The sequence below is a fragment of the Miniopterus natalensis genome, chromosome 8 (genome assembly GCF_054644295.1).
Source record: "Miniopterus natalensis isolate mMinNat1 chromosome 8, mMinNat1.hap1, whole genome shotgun sequence".
Classification (NCBI taxonomy): Eukaryota; Metazoa; Chordata; class Mammalia; order Chiroptera; family Miniopteridae; genus Miniopterus; species Miniopterus natalensis.
This window is the reverse complement of record NC_142088.1, coordinates 38,828,338-38,843,567: the sequence shown is the minus strand read 5'-3', so window position 1 is coordinate 38,843,567 and position 15,230 is coordinate 38,828,338. Positions and strand designations below refer to the sequence as shown.

The window sequence follows — 15,230 nt, the reverse complement described above, 5'->3', positions numbered from 1 at the left end:
TTTTAGAGATGCACCATAAGACATTTATAAATAAAATACTGTCTAGAATTTGTTTCAAAATAATCCAGTATGTGTGTGTTAGGGTTGGGCACAGAAATGAAACAATGAGTCCCCATTTGTTGAAAATATTCAAAGTTAGATTTGCATGAATGCATGGGAGTTCATTTTCTTATTGCTTCTATTTTTGTATTTATAATCTTGATTTTGAAATTTTCCACAATAAAAAAAATACATTTAGGTTATTCATTTATAGTATGTTTTGTTGGTAATCATAGTGATTTTTCTTTTAAATATATCTTTATTGATTTCAGAGAGAGGAAGGGAGAGGGAGAGAGAGAGAGAAAAACATCAATGATGAGAGAGTCATTGATTGAGCCCACAACTCAGGCATGTGCCCTGACTGGGAATCGAACCACGATCTCCTGGATCCTAGGTCGACACTCAACCGCTGAGCCACGCCCAGCCGGGCCATAGTGATTTTTAATGATGACAATGTGCCTTCATTTTATACTATGATGTTTTGATCCCTATAAATGCACATCAAATACATTATTTCTTTAAATTTCCTCAATAAACACTTAATATTTGTATGATTATTCCTATTTATTTGACGTCAAAGCCTTTACTCTTTCAACTATTTACCTTTCTGCCATTCTGTCTAACTAGTGGTTGAAGGTGATAGAAATTTCAGTTGCAAGTTTATCAGTGAAGAAATTCTTTTAATACTAATAGCTAATAATTATGAAATAATAACATTTATTATTATTATGCGCCAGGCAGTGTTCTAAGGGCTTTGTGTGCTATTTCTTTGATACCCTTTGAAGTAGAACTTTTATTAACTAAATGTGTTTTATTGTGCCTGGAAAGCTTGCATGTTTCTATAGTCATCCCTCTAGAATCTAAGTTATTTCTCTTCTGTAAGACATATAAATTCCTCCTTTGTTACTGTTAGAAATGATATGATACTGTATTAAAACACCTTGCTGACTGGTCATGAGATAACTCGTGTCTACACTTACACTAAGTAATTTTAAACACCGTGCTGACCGGTCACAATGGAAAAGCAGCCGGCAGGCAGCATGAGTGAGTTCTGGCTCCAAATAGCTGGTCAGCAAGGTGTTCAGTAGCCTTATACACAAATCTTGAGTCTTCACTTTTGGTATTTTTTAGTAGAGTCTTATGAGTGACATTACTAGGCAAAACTAGTTTTAAACTTATGATATATATTATGAAAATGCTTTCACTGAGTCATGGTAAGTGACACAGGACAGTGGAAACATTGGATTGCTAGGAAAGATCTAGAATATGGAATTCTGTACAGCATACCAAGGCAATTCGGAAAACGCCAAATTTCTGCAAGGGGGTGAAAAAAGAGCATCAAAGACTTACTGTGCGGATGTGTCCATTGCTTATTTCCAGCCCCACGGAGCAACCCTGGCGTTTCCACTGCCAGCCTCAGGCCTCTCTACCCGCAGGACGCAGGCACATTACACTGAGTCACATTTGAGAATTTAAGGTGTAATTTGTCAGGCATCTTTTGGAACAAGCTTGGGTGTTTCAACTGTCTTGAAATGGTATCTGGAAAAAGTCAGATAGCAACAGGTACTACCTGGGAAAAGTCAGATATAGGCCATTTAATAGGGCAATTTACTTTAATGTTTAAGATACATTGTTTTAGTCACTTGTGTGCACTCCAACTATATAAATAAGGTGCCATAGAGTCAAAGAAGTGAGATATCAATTTCTAAGGCATCACTCTACTCCTGCTTCTTCAAGGATATGAGCACAACGACCACTTCTTGCAATAACTAATTTCCTCACTGCACTGAAGAGCTAGGAGCCACAACTTCTGTAGTTGTGGCCTCTTCCCTTGGAGCTAAAGTCACACCAAATGACAAAGGAATATGCCACTTCCACACTCGTAGTTACTGAATTTTTTTCCTCTCTCTGTCCTCTCAGGAGGAATGATGGCAGCCCCTGCTTCCTGGCTCTGCCTATAGGTGGCAGACCCTTCAGCCTCTGCGTGAGAAAGACGCCTAGCACCCTGGGTCAGCCAAAATAGGCCAGCACAGGGGCTCATGCAATTTAGCCACATCAGAATCCCCCGGAGGACTTGCTAAACCACAGGTTGCTGGGCCCTGTCCCATAGTTTGTAATTCAGTAGCTCTATGGTGGGGCTGAAAATGTGCATGTCTAACAAGTTCCCAGGCAATGCTGATGGTGGTGGCTAGAGGACTGCGCTATGAAGCCAGTGGGTTGGTTATGCTGCAGTGACAAATGACCCCCAAATCTCAGGTTGATTTTCCTTTCATGTCTCAAGCTTGCCACAGACTAGCTGCAGCTCTGCTTTGTCATCTTCCCTCCAGAACCTTGTATGATGGAACAGCCTCCGACTGGAGCATTGCTAGTCTCATGGCAGAGAGCAGAGGGGACGTGGTAAATTATTGGTTAGCTCTTAAAGCTTTAGCTGATATTTCATTGGCTGAAGTAAGTCACGTGGCTAAATTTGATGTCAGTGGCAATTGAGGGGCCAGACATTTTTGTGAATAACTACACAGCCTACCATATCCCTCAGTATAAGTTATTCCCTTCTTCCATGGTAAATGTGCTCAAGTTTTGACTGGACAAATGTCTGCCCTGAATAAACACTGGATTTCGCAGATTCTCCTGCAGTTAGGTGTTGGCCAATACCAGTCATGGCCAATGGGATATAAGCAGAAAGTTGTACAGTCATTCTAAAAACCTCCCTGAAATGACAGCACGTATGTGCTCTCTCTGGCTCACTCTCTTTCACTCCTCTCTTCATCCTTTTGCCTGCAATGAAGATGCTAACATTTTGGAGCATGAGGTGAAGGCTGTGCCTCCAAATAGCAAAGATATAAAGCATGTGGAACATTGGACACGCCCCAGGCCACCAACCCACACTTCTAGATGAGAGAGAAATAAAATTCTATCTTGTTGAAACCACTGTTATCTGAGGTTTCTGTCACTCACATCTGAATATAATTCTAACTAATGCACCCTCAGAAATGTTTTCTTTTGAAGTCTGCTCACTTCTGTCTGCAGCTTCTTGTGTCCCACTCATTCGCTGGCTAGCTTCTGAGCTTATTTCTTTCCTTCACACCTCTTTTATCATTCTTAACAATGCAGTGAAAGTGTCTACAAAAAAGAGGTCAACCACAGCTTCGTTCATTCTAGGAACACAGACTAAGGAAGATGATAGTTGCATAGATTTTGATGGTGGAAAAAGTGATAATAAGAAGAAAAAGCTTGTCTAGCTAGAACTTTCCTAAAAGAACTCCAAAATAGTCTTCATTAAATAGCAACAAAGACAATGTTCTTCTTTATTGCCAAACCCTTCCCTGCAATTCAGGAACATTTCTGAAGTCTGGGTCTATGTGATTTGCATGCCACAGGATACCTCATCCGACCACAAGGAGAACCAGCCAGCTGTAGGTGTTTAAAGATAGCGGTTAGAGATCATGTATCATAGAAATGACACTTGAAACCTATATGATCTTATTAGCCAGTGTCATCTCCAATAAATTTAATAAAATAATTAAAATAAAGGTAAGTGTTAGAGGCCTGTGGTCACCCTGTCTTCACTCTTAACTCCCCATCCTCATCTCTGCACCCTTTGCCAGTTTTCCCCCAATCTGCCTGTTTTACCATCTTCATAATGTCTGTTGTCCACATCTCCCCACAGACAGAGGGAGCAGCTGGAGAAGAGGGAAGAGAAGAGAGTCAACGAAAATCAAAAGGCTGGAAAGGGGAGGAAGAGGAATCAAATGAGAGAAGACTAGCTCCAGAGTGGAAGGGGCTCTTTCTTGATTAAAATCAGAGTCATGAATATTCAAGGTTTCATTAGCACACAATAAAGAGCTTCAGAAACTAATCCATAATGTTCCATCAGTGTACAAATGTAAGTTACCACTTTAGTTACACAAGTGTGGTTTGTAAACTACACACACACACTTTCAAGAGCACTTCTTTTCTGATGGAGAGTCATTTGTTGGGGGCATTTCACATGTACAATCTATTGCACTAGACACCATCAGTCATTTAATGAAACAAAATGTCCCAACTTGACAACGGCTTACTTCTAAAAAACAAACAACAAAACAAAAGCTAGTTTTCATCATCAAATAGGTTTGAGAATTAAAAATACTTAAAAGATTAAATTAAAAAGATATTTCTTTTCTCTTCATACAAACCTCCCGTCCCCCATGCCAAGGTAAAGAGAACTTACAGTTGTGACTTTTGGCATTCAAACCACTAGAATTGATGATCTCTGGAAGCCTCAAAGGAAAAACCCTGTTGTGTGTACATGTGGCCACAGCCATCACCATAGATTCCAACTAGGCCTGTGAGCCTCAAAGGGCAAGTGTAAACAAAAGTTTCTAATTAAACTTGAGTTTAGCATTAGTAAGACTGTCCAAAGATTACATTGAAAGATAACTGAAGTGTTACTATATTCCTTTGTGAAGCCTAGCCATGACCCTAATTAATGTGTCTAAGGTAGACATGTATTTCTTCAAGTAATGGATGATTTTGTTTGGACAATTAGACCAAGCTGACAAGGAAATTTTCCATCAAATCAAGTCATAAAAAGTACATTATTCAGCATTATTATGAGTTAAGCAGTATTTATTACCTGAACTTTACAATAGTCTATTATCAATCATTACCTGCCATTAAGGTATGTTAACATGAGATCAAAGAAGGAAGTCAAGCTAAACAAACAGTCATGTCTACACGTCGCTTTAGTGCTATTCATTTAAAGAGAGGCAAATGCTGTTGAACTTAAGGATGGACAATTTGCATTTAACCAGAAGATGCAAATCAGTTGTACTGTGACAAGGCAGGGATTATATAAATTCCATGCTTGATATTCGATAGCCAAGACAAAGCTGTTTTCTAGGGAATTTCTAAAAGAAAAAAAAAATGTAGTCCAAGTAAAATGTGAGATACAAAAGTCCAGTTTTGATGGGCTCTAGTAAAGATTCATTGCTGTATCAATTCTCGGTAACAAGGCTGCCTCGGAAGTCACTAAAAATGATATCAGCTGAATGGATCTAAAGAGGAGACCAAATGTTTTTAGCAAAGTTGTAAAACCTTGGAAACCACCTCCTGAACAAACACTCTGAAAGCTCAGAAGTCTAAGACAAGCTTACAACACCCTGCCTTTAAAATATATTCTTGTCACTACCTCTTCCCTCTTACTCTGGAGCCAAGAGGACAAAGAAGGTTGCAGGATGGTACCCCTTTGAAAAGTGCATTCCTCCTCCTTCATTCCAGAAGCACATGATCCCTTGCTTTCTGAAATAAAGATCTTTCATTAATGCCCATTGGCTTTCTTCCCTCATCTTAAAGCTGATGTTCAAGAGATGGCTAGTGTTCAGCTTCAGCTCAAGGTTATTACAAATAGCTGGACGAGCTCTTCAGTGCTTCTCTACCCACCACTGCTCAACACAGGAAAGTGTTCATTTGAGGATCAAACATCCCTATAACTTTATATCTGCCTTTTCTGACTGATCTAAGGTGGATGATATATACCCTTGGCAAAGGAAAAGATATGATATTCTTATATTCTTTACATTTATCAGAGGTAATCCTGCAGACTTAATGTGGCATTTTTGCTTTTCATAGGACGCTAGCTAGAAATTTGTTTTCCAAGTTTCGTTATTTAAGGAATTCTCAAAGTTGACTAAACAAGTCACTTTTGACCAACTGTTAGCCAGTCAAGGAGGTATATTGAGCACCTTACCACAGCAGGGATTCACAATAAAAAAAACTTGGCCTCTGTCTCGTGAGGTGCAAGGCTACATCCGAAGAGAGAGGGCTCACACCCTTAGCAAGGGGTGGAAAGAGTAATGAGAGAAGAGGGAGGAGCGGGCACCATGGGTTAGTGGGGTGAGCCACTGAGCATGTACCTTCAGCCAGTGCACATCAGTGCAGAACTCTTGAGTTAGCCCCTGAAAGGCAGATGCAAGGAAGTGGAACAAGGTGCAGACATTAGCAGTGGTCAGAGGCGACCCTTCCTGTTCCATCCACACCACTGAGTTATAGGAATACATATGGCACAAGTAGACCAATCTGACAGGTAAAGAGAAGATTTGCGTGGACTCTGAGGAAGGATCTGTACATTTGGAAGGTATGTTTGGAACCAAATTGTAAAGGACCTTGAAGGCCAGGCTCATAAGAAAGAAGTTGATCCAGTTAAGTAGTGCCTTTCCTCTGTTTGTTTTTTTCTAAAGAGGGACATGGCATGAAGGAGATAGCATACAGAGAAGACTTGTTTGGTTTGGTGGAAAATATTGGGAAGGATGGAGTGTGGAGAAGCTAGAAGCCAGGAGGCTAGACCTAAAGTTACCATGTCAGCCTGTCCGGGCTCTAGGCTGGTGTGAGTGGCAATCTGCTGGAAAACTAGAAAGAACAGAGCAATGAGGGAGAGAAGCCCAAAGCTTGGAGCCATTGGAGCCATTGCTATGTATGACAAATATGGATGCTTGGATGATATAGTAGGAATAACTGATTGTCACCCAATTTCATTCTCTTATTCTTTCTTTGCTAACAGAACCCTGAATTTTAGAGACAGTGTTACAGAACAGTTAAGATAAAAAATTTTGAAACCAGTCTGGGGGGTTTAAATGTTCCCTCCATCATTTACTTTCTCATGACCTTGGGTGAGTCATTTACCTCTCTGTACCTCTGATGTCAACTTTTCTAACTTTAGCTCACATTTCTTCCTTTACAAAACCTGCATTTATTCAAACCAAACTCCTACTCTTCCCCTATCCTTGCTTCTTCGCCATTCTTTGTACCTCTCCTTTCTGGAATGGCTCTCCTTCTGCCCCAGACGCCCCACCACTGGTACCTAATCCATTCGTTAACAAACAGATGAAACGCGTTTCTTCATGAAAGACCTTTGGTCACATTCAGCCAATCTGTCTGATTTCCATCACATTTTAGATTTCTCTTGTCTCACTATCACATGCTACCTCAAATTATATGATATTTGTTAATATCTTACACCTCCTATTATTCTGTAGGTCAAAGATTTTTTTTAATTTTTTTTGGTAATTTCCTCATACTGGCTGGACCAGAGCCTCAAACATGTGTTGAAATGGTGGGCTAGTGTTGAGCACAGGACACTACAGGAACAATGCTTTTAGATTTTATACAAGACCCTGTGAAAAAAAGCCCTCTTTACTCCTTCATGGGATTGTTAAACTGGGTGATATAAGCCTAAAGTTGACCACCTGAAGGAAGGAAGCGTCTGGGTTGAAGGAGGAAAGCAATAAGGCTAATACTTTGAGAGAAAAAGAGAGGGAGCAAAGGAGAGAGGGCAAGCCAATGTGGTCAATGCTGTTTACAGAGACAGCTCCAGCCTCAGGCTTCCCCAGACCTGGGACCTAATAGTCTCCTTTGGTGTTCTTGCTTGTTTGAGGCAGTTTTTTATTCCTTGTGAATTAAAGAGTCCTCAGCATTTACATATGCTGAGAGGCTTCTTGTGTTTTGAAGCATGTAAGATAAAGTTACCCTAAACACATTCCTGCTGTGTTTCTAACATCTGTCAGGCACAACATATGTTTTTCTAAAGCTTCTCACTATTCTTGCTTCATTTAAGATGAGGGCATTTGATAAACACATCATATTAGTTGAAAAGTGATTATTATCTGCCCTATCAATTATTGATAAGGAACTTAAATTAAATGAAAAGAATCCACAGCTTGATGGGTGTATTACATTACTGAGAACTGCACCCTTTCTCAATCTAACAGTCTGGGGGATTTCTGAGCTTCTTGACCAATCCAAATGTCATATTTCTAATGGCCCAATAAAGTACCCTAGTCTAGCTCTACTTGCCTCAGAAACTAAGGGAGGCTTCTAATACATGGGCGTTCTGCTTTTTACCAAAAGAGAGTACTCATCCCCAGAAATCCTGCATATCATCTCAGATAAACCAACTTCTGCTCATGCTGTCAGGAATTCCATCAGTGCTCTGCTTACAAATCCATCAGTCCGCTCTACTGTTTCTAAGAGAGGCCAGGTCATGCACTCTTCACACCTTTGAAAATGAAGTTGAGAAAGAGTCCCCCCCACCTGGTACCATAACAGTAAAATCTAGGAGTTGTATCATTTTCAAAAGGTCAAAGGAAAAATTCTTCTAGGTAATTTGAAAACAGAAATAGTCATACTTGCAACCATAAGTCAGTTCTAGATGGATAAATTATACTTTTTTACAACATTATTTCAGGAGTCTTTTTTGTTGCTCAGAATTGAAACCAAGATATATTCATCAAGTTTGTACCAATATCCAGCTGATGGTTCTGGAAGTTTTGTTGTGAAATGCTCCCTTATAGGAAGCTCCCACTTGACAGTGAAAAGGAGAACGTGAAGCCTCTTGGGAGGAAATTGGTTAACACCTCTAAGTATCATTCACACAAATAGAGGAGCCTGCAATCTGAAGACTGCCTTGTGATTTCCCTGAGCACTTTCTTAGGAAGATGGAAGAGGCATCAGTGTCTCTCCATCTGGTTCCACTTATTGCAACAAATCACTTGAAAGTTTTGAAAAAAATAGTAAAGAGTAAAAATCTAATCAAACAAGGCACCCAATGGACAGTAGGTAACCCCAGTTGGGCAGGTCCTGAAACTTAATGGTAATTTGAGCCCCTGAAGTGGCTTCTGACCAAGTCACAGGGACACCATTTATTATCAAAGCCTGCAATTCTTCTTCTTGTCTTTCATGGATTGTTGGGGAAATTTTTTGCAAAATTTGGCCTCAATCAAGTTTATCAACAGTTGATTATTGACAATAGTCTTCACATCTTTTCCCAGTACTTAATAGAACACTATTTAGTTTTCAAGTGATTCATATCCAGAGATCAACTGAGAAAAAACTGAATGACAGATATCAGGAAATATCTTGGATCATTTCAATGCATCGAATAAAAAAGGGAAATAAATGTGAAATTAGAGATTCCAAGGCCACACTACGTTATTAGAAAACTAGCTGGTGACAGCAAGCAACTTATTTAACCTCTCTGAGTTCTAGTTTTCTCATCTATACAATAGGAATAAAATACTTTACTCATAGCACAATTACAAGGATTTAATAAGACATAACAGATGTAATACATGTGAACACAAATAGCACAGTGCCTGGCAGTCAGTGAAGTTTTAGTAAATACGGTTGCCATGTGTCTGGTTTTAGACCAGACAGCTTGGTATTTGAGTTTTCTGTCTGAGAAACAGATCGAAAAAAGACCAGACGTATAAATGTAAATGTGAGTAAGTGCTATTATTGCTACCATGACATGTCTTGTGCATGAGTACTCGAGCTTTCTCTCACTAGAACAATTTGCAGCTGGGACTGAGTGCGCCCGCCTCACTGAGACATGCTTCAGGCGCCGCAATACGGAGGAGCTCAGCATGCGCTTTGCCAAGTACCGAATTCCATCCCTGCTGCGGGCCAGGTGCGTGGGGTAGACCGTGCAGTGTTTTCAATGTTGCCTTTTACAACTGCAAAATGTACAATTCCTAACAGTGCGGGCCTCTGTCCAGCCTCATTTTCCTGTCATCTCTTATCCTTCTCTTTGGTAAAGGGGGATTAGGCAGTTTTATGCTAAAGAACTGACTGCTTAACAAATAAGAATTTTGGATTTTTATTTTACTTCTCAAATTGCTTAAGAAAGAAGTCAAGTTTTTTTCCAGTAAGAAATTTATTTTACCAAAATTACACTTACCAATTCTTGTCATTAATTAATCAAAATCCTAGACAGGCCAGCACAACTCATGTGCCCAGCTTTCCCTTGAGTTTGGACTTGTCTGCCTGAAAAGCCCAGCTCAGAAAAGCCCCAAAGACCTGTTTTTGCCTGGAAGTGGCACCTCTCATAAGATCAAAATGTGATCCTTACCTCAATGCCCACTTGATACAGAAGTCCAATCGACTGGGCTGGCCTGAGTGATACTTACCCAATTCGTATTCTATTTCACTTCCACCAAAGGGAGACAAGCATTGTTGAGCTTCTTCATTGCCAATCAGAAAAATTATCCCACGTCGTTGGATTCAACAGACTAGAATGTCAAACAATATTGCTTTCTAACCTAGTTTTTAGTGCAGATTTCAGTTTCTTTCCAAAGACGTTTCACCTGATGGTTCTGGACCCTTGATTATCCTCAAAACACCAGAGACACTGAAAGTTCCCTCCTCAAGAAGAATGTGGCCAATAGAACAACACCATACCCCAACTGAAAACTTTTAAACACTTCCTAAGAATAGAGTCGATTTCCAAATTATATGAGGTTATGTCCTTACAGTTTGTAATGAAACTGATCTTGGGAGAAAATCTCCTCTCTCAGGAAAAGCCTGTTCCCTGAGTTGTTGCCTATAAATACAGCACCAATGCCCAGGATCGTCTGCCTGTGCTCAGGCTTAGAAGAGTGAAGTTGAATGCGGTGCCTAGGTCCTGTGGTGCCCCTGCCCACTGGAAGTTTCTGATGTCCCTGGATCTGAATGACTCACTTCTTTAGACTAATTCTGTTGAGCAATTAATTGTACAGGGTGCCTTGTGGATTTATGTCTTTAACTGGGATAAAGGGGGTTTCCAATATGGCAAATATCTTAGGCAGTCAGCAATTATACAGACTATTCATATTCAGTTATTTTCAAAAAGAAATTGTGTGAAGAATCTGTTGTTTTAGAAACTGACATCATGCCATCCTTACTTCCTCGATAGAAGTGAGGGAGGAGTAGTGTCTTAGTCCACTGAAACTGCTGTAACAAAATGTCACAGACTAGATGGTTTAAAGCACTGACATTTATTTCTCACAGTTGTGAAGGCTGGGAGGTCAAGATCAAGTTTGGAGCAGGTTCAGTATCTGGTGAGGACCCCCTTACTGGTGTGCATCCTCAAAGGATAGGGAAAGATAAAGCTCTGGTTTCTCCCCTTCTTACAAGTATACTAATCCCATCATGGGAACTTCACCCTCATGACTTCATCTAAAGAAGTAGTTTCCAAATAGCGACAACAGCAGCACCTCGTTGCAAATGCAAATTCTCGGGCTCCACTCTAGACCTACTGAATCAGAAACCCTGAAGATGTAGCATATATACATATATATATATACACACAATAAAATATTATTCAGTGGTAACAAAGAAAGAAATCTTTTGCAATAATATGGATGGACATTGGGGGCATTATGCTAAGTGAGATAAGTTAGACAGAAAAAGTCGAATGCCATGTGCTCTCACTTACATGTAGAATATTAAAAAAAAGGCTGAAGTCATAAGTTAGAGTAGAATGGAGGTTGCCAGGACTAGGTGAGTGGCGGGGGCATTGGAGATGGGGGGTGTTAATCAAAGGGTACAGATTTCTGGCTGTAAGATAAATAAATAAGATCTAGGAGTCTAATGCACAGCATGGTGATTATAATTAGCAACACTGAATTATGTACTTGAAAGTTGTCAAGAGAGTAGATCTTAAATGTTATCACCACGCAAAAATAAATTGTAATTATGTGAGGGGATGGAGGTGTTAACTAACCTTGTTGTGGCGATCATTTTGCAATATATATGTGTATCAAATTATCACATCGTATACCTTAAACTTACATATATTATATGTCGATAATATTTCAGTAAAGCTGAGGTGGCGGGTAGAAACTCTGGGGGTAGGGCCCAGCAGTCAGTCTTTTAACTAGCCTTCTAGGTGAGTCTAATGTATGCTAATGCTTAAAAACCCACTGTTCTGGAAACCAAGCAGAAAGACTTTAGGTCAAAGGTGAAGTATAATTTTCTGCCATGATCATTAACACTGATGTGGGACATTTCAAAAGGCTGGACTTGGATCTCCCTATTTGGCCCTAATGAACAGGAGGGGCCCCTTGGCTCTACAATGTCTTTCCACCTTTATCATTCCCTCTCTCAAGTAGAGAGCACACACCACCAAATCTTCGGGTGACCACTCAGCACTCATCAACAACAGAAAAAGCTCACTCCTAAAATTTAACCTAACAAACAACTGAATATTCTGACCTCATGTGTAGGTGCTGGAAAAACAATCAGCAGGAACCGGAAGGGTGTCATCACTGCTCTCCCCTCCCACCCACCCAAGGCAGTGGCCTGCCATATATTAGCAGGCATTTCACATTAGCTCATTCAGATTCCCCCGTTAGACAAATCCCACCTGTGAGCACGGCTGTCTACACCACATAACACCACATAGATCAAGAGCGGGGAGAGGCCAAAGTCATGAACACCATAGCTTTCCATAAAAGTTAATTAATGACAGAAGCATATTGTTGGGAATGGCAACACGGCCATTATTTATGGCTCAGGAAACCCCAAATGTAGGGCTTGCCTTTTCCTTTCCCGTAGCCCCAGCTCTGCTTGTGAGCAGATTACTCACCCCACTTCAGTAACTCCATGAATCATTTGCCAAGTTAGCAAGAGAATGTAGCATGGAATCTATAAAAATTAATACAACAGCTGGACATCCAACACACATCCCAAGAGAACCAGACCACCCAACGGATGCTGCCCTGTTCTTTTCTATCCTGGTATCTCAACAGTTTTCACACTTCACATTTCTGCTGCCGTTAACAGTTCCAACCCATCACTCCCAACAAAAGGATTTCCCCAAGGAACCCTTGCTGCTGAGAGGCTCCTATAAACTCCCTTCCCCACTTCCTGGCCACACCACCACACACAGGCATGGGCCGGCTGCAAGGGAAATTGCCCTCCACTGACAGATAGTTATCACTTTGAGAGGCTGCTCAGCATAGTGATAAAAAGTGTCCACCAGGCTTCCAATTCTGGTAGAGTTTTTAGTGTCTTCATCTATAAAACGGTTCCAACAGGAACGCTCACCACTGAAGGCTGAGCGATTTGCACTAACACGGTGCAAGCGCCGCGACGCCTCGCACTGAGTAAGGCTGGATAAGCCTTCATGGCACCACGGCTTCGACTTTGCTCTTCCTGCCCGAGAACGGCAGGCGCCCCCGCAACCCCAGACTAGGATACTCCACACTCTAAACTATTTCCCGTGCGGATTTTAGAAGGAGGTGGCCTGAAGGTGATGCAGATTTTTACGTGTGTGTCCACGTGTGCGTTTTTCTGAGGACAAAGTCTAGAGCTTTCAGTTTATTCTCCAAGGTACTCTGACCACTGCAGTGTCTTAGGGAGAGAAAAAACCATATTCTTGCAAAGCTCAGAAACCAAGAATGCACGTTTATGCTTGAGAAGACGGTCCCATGTGCTGGAAAGAGTGCTGCACTGTGAGGCACATGACTCGAGTGTTAATGGAGCTCCCCCACAAATGCACTGTGCAAATCCCTTCTCCAAGCTCAGCTTCCATTGCTCTCTGTTTGAAATGGACATCATAATGACTCACCTCGCCTTATGCAGTGGCAGAGATCATAACAGGTAATGGATGTGAAAGTGTCTTTTAAAGCAGAAAACGCCACCCTGATAAGTGCATGATAATTTACGGCTCAGATGCCTCATCATGAGTCCAGTGGATAAACAGCTTTACCCACTGGCTGGTGTAGTCCAGAAAATCAGGAGAAAAAATAACGATAGCCTGAGTTACATTGTCCTCTTTGTTCTGCCTTTTTAGCATAGTTATCTCTGGAACAATTTATTTAAAATAAGCAAGCAGAAATCCTTTGTGGGAGACGGAATTCTGTAAACATTGTTTGATTTCACGCAATCCACTACAATCCTTCCAGCTACACAGCTCCCCCCACGGTTTGCTTTAATTGCATGTCACTGCTAACTTCCTCGTAAAGAGACAGGCCTCTGCCATTCCTTCTAATTATACGAATCGCCAGCCACTGTGTGTGGCCTTACCTAAGGCTTTTAACCAGAAGTAATGTCACTAAATCAAAGCAAGTGGGAAGCGTCCCCGTTGCAGTGACTCTAATAAATGCTACATGACATTCCTTTAAGACCATTTGGAAATGGTCTCTTCAGGGTTACACCAATTCCAACATGATAACTCATCAGTTTAAAACAGTCCTAACAGAAGCGCACATGTAAACTGTACCTCTCTTACCTCCTCTTGCTAGAGGAACCATATTTCATCTGTCAAGGACATAAATTTGGCAATTTCACTTCAGGCCTATCCCATCCTCCTGAGAGAAAAAAATTACATAGTTCGATACAATTATGTATTTCTGTAGCTTTCCCAAACCCAGGGGCTAAGGCGTTAGATGATACTGGCATTGATAATAACAATAACAAAACACCATTTATTGATGTCTTCCTACATGCAAACATCATGAAAACCTCTTTCTACACCTGATCTCACTTAACCAGCACAATCCTATACACAGCTATCGTTCCCAATCCACAGTTGTGAAAACTGAGGCTTTGAGAGGTTAAGGAATTTATCTAAAGACAGAGAGAATGTCTGTGAAACTGTCAAAGGGACAGTTGCAGAGAAGGCTGAGATAAATCACTCTGGCTTCTCATTACATATGGACACAGTTGTGCTATTCCGCTTATGTATTTCTGTTAAACATTGAGTTGAAAGATTTAGGCGTCTGAAGATATGACTTCCTCCTAGTTCCAACTTACAAATGTAAAATTATAGAAACCCTGGAGAAAATGTTTGTTATTCATGAGAAATGTTGTTTGTAGTTCAACATTTTACCATGCAGTTCCAGATACTAAAAATATATGTTGAATATTTTTTTATTTGTATGCTGGTAAAATGGATGTGTTTAGCTCTCATGAAAATGAAAAATTAGGTATACTTATGTCCAAAATAACATAATAAATGTATATATAAGGCTGTACACTTATGGTCTAAACACTTCCTACATGCAAATGTTAATAAAAACTTTTAAAAGTATACCTATGTGTATCTGCATATTCATGTTTCATCACTATTTTCTATACTTTTCTGGAAATCATCATTAAGCTGTTACTATACCTTTTAGTTTTCCCCAGAATGATTTTCCTTTACAATAAAAACCTGTGGAACATCATCCTGGTAAATCTCTTGGTAAATTTTTGTGGACACTTGAAAACTGGTCACCTTATAACCGCACAAGTCTGAGTCCTTGACCCAGAGACCCAAACAGTTTGCTTTCAGTAGCTCTTGCTTAGAAGGTCAGAAAGGAGTTCATTATACAGGTAAGAGATGATGAAAAGGGGCAGCTACCCTTCCCCGTGGGCCTCGCTGTCCAGAGCAGGCACAGGGCTCAGCAACTGGG

At 40.6% G+C, this 15,230-nt stretch overlaps 1 long non-coding RNA gene across 2 annotated transcripts in view; it reads right to left on the bottom strand.

Annotated features, from left to right (window-relative positions):
• Positions 1–1,414: 1,414 nt before the first annotated feature.
• Positions 1,415–15,230, bottom strand: part of LOC107532816 (uncharacterized) — a 31,024-nt gene continuing 17,208 nt past the window's right edge. For both annotated transcript variants that reach the window (XR_001602778.2, XR_001602784.2), the window contains 2 exons: positions 9,981–10,082; positions 1,415–1,609 (listed from right to left, as the gene is read on the bottom strand). This is a non-coding gene — a long non-coding RNA (uncharacterized LOC107532816). The remainder of the gene's footprint in view (positions 1,610–9,980; positions 10,083–15,230) is intronic.